This window comes from Silurus meridionalis, chromosome 23 (assembly GCF_014805685.1).
Source record: "Silurus meridionalis isolate SWU-2019-XX chromosome 23, ASM1480568v1, whole genome shotgun sequence".
Lineage (NCBI taxonomy): Eukaryota > Metazoa > Chordata > Actinopteri > Siluriformes > Siluridae > Silurus > Silurus meridionalis.
In genome coordinates, this window is record NC_060906.1 from 13,478,231 (window position 1) to 13,485,457 (window position 7,227).

At 34.7% G+C, this 7,227-nt stretch overlaps 1 long non-coding RNA gene across 1 annotated transcript in view; it reads left to right on the plus strand.

Moving 5' to 3' along the window:
• LOC124377307 overlaps positions 1-6,887 on the plus strand; it is a 28,119-nt gene extending 21,232 nt beyond the window's left edge. The window contains exon 3 of the long non-coding RNA XR_006924091.1: positions 5,793-6,887. This is a non-coding gene — a long non-coding RNA (uncharacterized LOC124377307). The remainder of the gene's footprint in view (positions 1-5,792) is intronic.
• The last annotated feature ends 340 nt before the right edge of the window (positions 6,888-7,227 follow it).

Sequence of the window (7,227 nt, forward strand, 5' to 3'; positions counted from 1 at the left end):
TATTTTTTTCTCTGCTCTTATCTAGTAGTTCAATCATGTGCACACTGTCTGTCAAGGTTTTATGTTGATTAACTTTAATAGGCCCTAATGCTTCCACTTACCCATGAGCTATTAGGAGCACTTTGAATTCAAGAGGAAAACACTTGGTACCGAGGCTGCTGAAGCCTAATCTGTAATAAGCAGCTTTCCCTGTGTAGTGTTGACCCCAAGAGCACCACAGACCACTTTTTTCTAATGCACCAAGTGCTCTTATATTCCAAATGTACTCTATTTATCCAGACACAGACAATACAGCAAGTATTATTATAGATATTACCTAAATATTAGGTAACTTCCTCACTACCAAAAAGAGCAATCAGTTTTAGTACAGACACTGCACACTGCAGTTTTAGTACTGATTCTACATTAATGCAGTCTTTTAGTGCAAAATTCCCTTTACAGTCCTTTACTCAGTCTGCATCTGAATAAAGAACTGGCAACAATCAAACACACACCCCAGGCAGGGAAGCACCAATTAAGCCCAAATAGAAATTGAAGTAAAATCCCCAATAAGGCAGCATTCACTGTTGCTTATTCCATGCATAATTAAACTCGGGCTATAGAGATTGTTAACACGTTAACGTAAAAGGAGCTGCTCATTAAGGAGCAGGCAATTAGACCCCTGGGATGGGTGCAGCATACACCAGACAGGATTAATGCATTCGGATTCACCACATACCATTAAGTACCCACCTAGCAATGAAAAAGGGGGGCCATATTTATGAAACTGAGACAGAAACCCCTAAACATGTTTAATGGTTAATGACTATAGCACAATGCAGAAAGATAATGATTTTGTTCCAGCAGTAGATAATCTTTAAATTTGCGTGAAGGTTTTAATCTCAGCTTGGACAGTTAAGTTCTCAAGCTAACCATTTTGAAGGACTTAATGAGGTTAATGATATCAGTCATCCACTTCTGTCATTTTTCACTTTAATAGTTCTTTTGAAAGCAGTCATGCTTCAACAGAGTTTACACTGATGTTTGAGTGAGAATAAACAAGCTGAATGGTGATGAAACTTAATGAGCCGTAGCAAGAAAACAATGCTTTTCTGTGGCAAAACAAATATCTGCAAATATATTACAGTCTAGTATATTGACAAGTGTTTTAGTAAAGCTTTTTTCACTAGTTTGGTTTGCCAATTGTGCTAAACGGAAAAGTACACCAACAACATTAATATATATATATATATATATATATATATATATATATATATATATATATATATATATATATATATATATATATATATATATACACACACGAAAGGGGCTGAAAATGTGTTGCTGAACCATTTACATTTACATTTACATTTGCGGCATTTAGCAGACGCCCTAATCCAGAGCGACGTACAAAAGTGCTTTAAATCTCTAGTAATGAACCAAAATCACAATCACAGGTTAAGCAACAGCATATAAATGAATTTAAAGATTCCAGTTTTATTCTACTGAATGACACAAACACACTTACAGTGAAAAAAGCAACATCTTTTTAATTGTTTTGCATTCACTTAAATATGCAATAAATAAGACACACGAATGATAAATATGATGCAATATCGCAATATGTATTTAAAGCTTATACACTGACAGGCTATTCAGAGAGTTCATTATGACATTATTGGTCATAATGATTAAAAAAAGGAATAATTTATTATTGTTAAATTAACAATAGAAAAAAAAAAATAGGGGGGGGGGGGGACTGGGACTGGTTAAATACATACTAATGTGGCAAGTCTTCCCCAAAATGGAAGCACACAATATGAAAACATTTATATGCTGTGGCAATTTCTCTTCACTGGAAATGTTCAAGCCACTTACAGCCTGATAATACACAAGGCAAGCATGTCATTGCCAAGCTTGAAGTAGAAAAATGGTCTTTCTCATCATTGCCCTTTTCCAGTGAAGTACAAAATGAAAGAAAGTAGATGATTTACTTTCTGTAGCTAAGATTCTTTTTTCTTTTGTGGTGAACTAGACTAGCATTAATGTAATTCAGCACCAGTCTTGGTTGTTTGTTAGTCATATCATCACTTATTACCTGTGCAGCTATGTGTTTGGACATTTAGCTTGTTCTGGATAAGAAGAGTCATCCTAAGATCTCAAAGTATATATATATTGTTCTAAAACATCTATATAATTACTCAGTATCTTGTGGTATATTGCAGTATAGAGTATTTCCTATTGTGTGTGTGTTGTTTTGGGATATTTTTTTAAAGCCAGTTGTACACTAAGATACTCTGAATATTTTCTGATCTGTTTATAAAACAGAGAGGCTCTTCAGCTCGTCTGAAGTATTTTTGGATTGATGATGCTGGTACACACTACTGATACTATGCTATTGCTTCTTTTTTCACATGCCCCAAGAACACTGTCCTTATATGTTCCCTACTTCTTTCAGATTGCTTTTTTCTTTACTTTATATCCTGCATTTTAGAACAATGTGTATGCAGTTAATTTGAGAGACACTCTGTGTGTGTGTGTGTGTGTGTGTGTGTGTGTGTGTGTGTGTGTGTGTGTTGGAGATTGTCAGCATCCATCTTCATTCCTGTCAGCTTTTGCATGATCAAAGCAGGTCCCTCTATCTCACTGCAGCAAAACTCTGCAAACTGGCACACCAAGACAGGCAACCTATTTTTCCTCCCACTGGATTGTGCAAGAGTTTGCAGCAAAATATGGTGACTATGTGTTCTTGCACACAACAAAATTTGGTGCATGCTTAGAGTGATATAAAAGATTTACATTGGGTTTAAACAGTATACACTTTCTCGATTGAGAGAGAAAACAGTGGTCAAGGTTCTTATTTGTTTTTATTATTTTATATATATATTATATATTATATATATATATATATATATATATATATATATATATATATATATATATATATATATATATATTGAGTAACATCAATGCTTGAATGCAAATGCTGTGTACTTTGAGAAAACTTTGAGACGTTGAGAATAATTAATGAATAGTCCAAATCCAAGTCCAATATGAAAATGCCACCTGCATAAATTCCATCTGTTTCTCTCTCTCCCTCTGTCTGTCTGTCTGTCTCTCTCTCTCTCTCTCTCTCTCTCCCCAGTGTGTGCAGCCTGTAAAATATAAGATACATAGAATGAATAGTACAGGTCAGTAGTAAATTGTAGCAGTTTATAGTGCTGACTAATGCTGTCTCATCTCATATTGAAAAACTGCAGTGGCCTTTAAAGGCTTTTTCACACCCGTTATTATATGAAATAAACACTCAGGTTTATTTGTTCATTTCTGTCCTCACCTTATAAAATAGAATACGCAGAATTCCTTGTAGAACTGTTGTAGACCAACCAATGGGAAAAGAGCCTTTCCCAGCAGATACAACATACTATCATACTGGGCCCTTGTATAAAAAAAATGTTGTCAGTGCTGCAGAGTAGGGTGTAAATAGCAGTTTTCCCCAGCCACCTACACACTCCTACCTCCCACGCAGTAATGGTACAGGCATAGACACTGCAGCCTTGCTCAACTCCAGAAAATACTGCATACGGCACACAGTGAAGATTTCAGGCCAGGTTGTTTTACACTTTCGGGAACTTTCTAACACTTTTGATCACTCAAGTCAGTCTTCATGATGTAACAAGAATATTTAACAAATACATTCGTATGTAAATGCTGCATGAATAAGTTGCAGGTTTGTTAGCCAAATACCATAAGTTGTGTTTTGTTAGAATAGATTTCAATGTTACTTGTTTTGTGGTGCTCAATGTGTTGAAAATTTTTTAAAACAGAATAATGTTTATAGCTTCTTGTCCTTCATGATGCCTTTGGTTAAGATACAGTAAGTTCTCTAATCAGGAGCCTACCATGTATGCATATGTGCATATGTTTGTGTGTATGTGTTTGTGTGTGTGTGTGGTGGACACACCTTGTGTGTCCAAACTTTTGGTCTGTACTGTATATATATTATATATACAGTACAGACCAAAAGTTTATATATATTATATATACAGTACAGACCAAAAGTTTATATATATTATATATACAGTACAGACCAAAAGTTTGGACACACCTTCTCATTCAAAGAGTTTTCTTTATTATCATGACTATGATGATTGTAGAGTCACACTGAAGGCATCAAAACTATGAATTAACGCATGTGGAATTATATACATAACAAAAAAGTGAACTGAAAATATGTCATATTGTAGGTTCTTCAAAGTAGGCATCAAGAGAATGCCAAGAGTGTGCAAAGCAGTAATCTAAGCAAAAGGTGGCTACTTTGAAGAACCTACAATATGACATATTTTCAGTTGTTTCACACTTTTTTGTTATGTATATAATTCCACATGTGTTAATTCATAGTTTTGATACCTTCAGTGTGAGTCTAAACTTTTGGTCTGTACTGTAGGTGTTACAAATGAAATGTCAAGACTAGTTAATCATCAGGAATTGTGAAATCTGTAAAAGCAGACCTTTGGTAGTGTGTTGTTATGGATCGTTCAGGTGTGTGTGTCTGTATGGACACCAGAATGGACATCAGCCATGATCTCGGCAATGCAATTGTTACTGCTTATTAATCATGTTATGGTTACAGGGGCTTCTTCAAACTTTTAGAAATTCATCATTTTACAGGAAAAAGGATTGTTTACTAACAAAGAGCCTTTAAATCAGCTGCCAATATTCCCAGTATTGGGCTGCAATTTTAGTTCAAGGTCAGAGTATTTAGTGCTCTGAGATATAAAGATTTCTCCAAAAACTCCTAAGCACATTTTATGTTTATGTTCATAACAGTACAATCTTTAAAAAATAAAAAAGGCAAATTCTCTTTCGAAAAGGATATAACAGCCTGCCTTTTTTTTTTTTAATGCAAAATTGCATCTGAACAACTTTCAAAAGATCTGGAACAATACCTTATGGACTAATGAGACCAAAAGTAAAAGAAAAAAATATTCAGGGACTTTGAATGGCCAAGTCAAAGTCTAGAACTTAATACAGCTGCTGTGGCAGGATCCTAAGAGAGCTGTGCATAAATGAATGCCCTCAAATGCCAAAGAAAAAAGAAATGATAAAATGTGTGGACCAAAATTGTTCCAAATAGATACTCCTCCAGGTGGTCCACCAAAAGTACATCTACATGTTGCTGAATTATATTGAAAAACCTTTAAAATCCAAAACAGTCAATAAAATATTTATTACTATGTCAAAATTCACAAACATTTACACTTAAATTATATTTTATTCACTTATACTATGCTGTGGTTAAGGAACCAAAACAACAAAACCTGGTGTCAAATACTTTATGCAGGTAGTAAGGTGTATAAGGATCTACCCTGCTTATGTCTGTGTCTGGACAGGACTGAGCTGTTAAATTATCTATCAAATTTGTTATTGTTAAAATTTAGCCAATATCAGAGTCAAAAATTGTATCTGGTGTCTACTTCTCCACTTATAAGACAAACTGACACTAGACTGGCTAGATAAAGTACTTGATGATGATGATGATGATGATGATGATGATGATTATATATTTCAGTCTGTTCAGTCTGTCATTCTGTTAGTGCTAAATGTTAAGCTTTCTGTTCCAATATATGAACAGTGTTAAAAGTGATGTGGAAGTGTTAATATATACCTAATGAAGGTTATATCTGATATAAATGAATAAAAGAACATACATTGGAACAAAGTGCCTGCATACAGACAGTATAAATTGCAGGCTGCAGGATATTCATATTTTAGCCAATTCACTGCATATTCTTTCTGTTTTATTTCAGATCAGAAATGCCATGGGGGTGTTTCCTTTGCTGCTTTTTCAATAGAGGAATCAGCGAGTGTTAGCAGTGCTTAGACTGCCATTAGTGAGAGAGCATTAGTGAGAGGACACCTTGGTGCTCGCAGTTCCTTCTGGACCTTCAAAAACAGCTCTGATACCAGCAGGGGGCATGACTGGCTAGCAGGATTGCATTAAGGGTGGCTGATTGGATGCTCTGATCTCTATGGGAAGCTTGATTGGTTGCTGGGGGGAGTTAATTATGGTCCTAATTTACTGTTTCACTCACTGTTGCCCTTTGCTCAGCTCATGCTGTGATATATGAACTAGGTTGATGCTTAATAAAGAAATGTACAAGGAACATTGATTATTAGTGTAAGACAGTGAAAAGGGAATGGCATGGCAGTGTACAGTTTATTGTAATGTTTAACATAAGCTTAGACCTAAAAAATGTGCATACATATTAAATGAGTCACCACAAAGTAGAGGTGGAATAATATTGGATATTTATGTAGATTATGTGGGGAGAAAATCACTGAATAATGAGTAATGTGGTGATGGCACCACCTAGTGGTCTGATAGAAAACATTACAGTAATTCTGCCATTTTAACCAGTAAGTGCGTTCTCAAAACAATGTGTACAAACAGCACATAACATTGGATTTCTTGCAAAAGCCTGTACTTTTCCCAAAATACTTATTTCATCGCTCAAAAGTAAGTATTTGTGTCAATGAACAAATCATTCCCATCAGTCCCTTTGGTATTGTTTACAAACAAGATCAAAGTGTTTAGTCTTGTTGTCAGTATGATGGTGAAAGTTTTAGGATTTCTTGATATAAACTATGGTTTGGATCACAGTGACTGAAAATGCACAAAATTTGACTTCCTTCTGTTTGGCATTCATGAATTTTAGCAGCACAAATTTATTTATTTCATTTATATTGATCGCAAGAGACCTTACAGGATTGACACTTTTACTGTACTATACAAGTGTTTGTTTGTCTCTTAGTTGTTCATCCATTTTTAGAAGTTATAATTTCTTTATTTTGCTCTGTCTGTATACACTCTCCAATTAAAGGTTTACAAGATTCAGCTTTGACCCGTTTTACTGTTCACTCGCCTTCATTAGTGACATTTAAGATTCATCTGCACAATTTATCAATTTAAGTCACATTCACAAAAAAGTTTAATAGACATTTTAGATGGCAGATGATGACAACTGGTTAAAACATTATGCATTCAGTGACTTATGCAATGAACTGATGCTGAAATGTTTAAGGGGTTAAGACTATTTAGCTGAAACCAGTATAATATATTTTGATCAACATGACATAAACAAGTTATAATGTAGGAAACGTAGACAATTGTACACAATTGATTAAATGAATGTACCAAAGCATTCGCAATTTGGTCAAAGCAACAAGAAATGTTCTTATGAT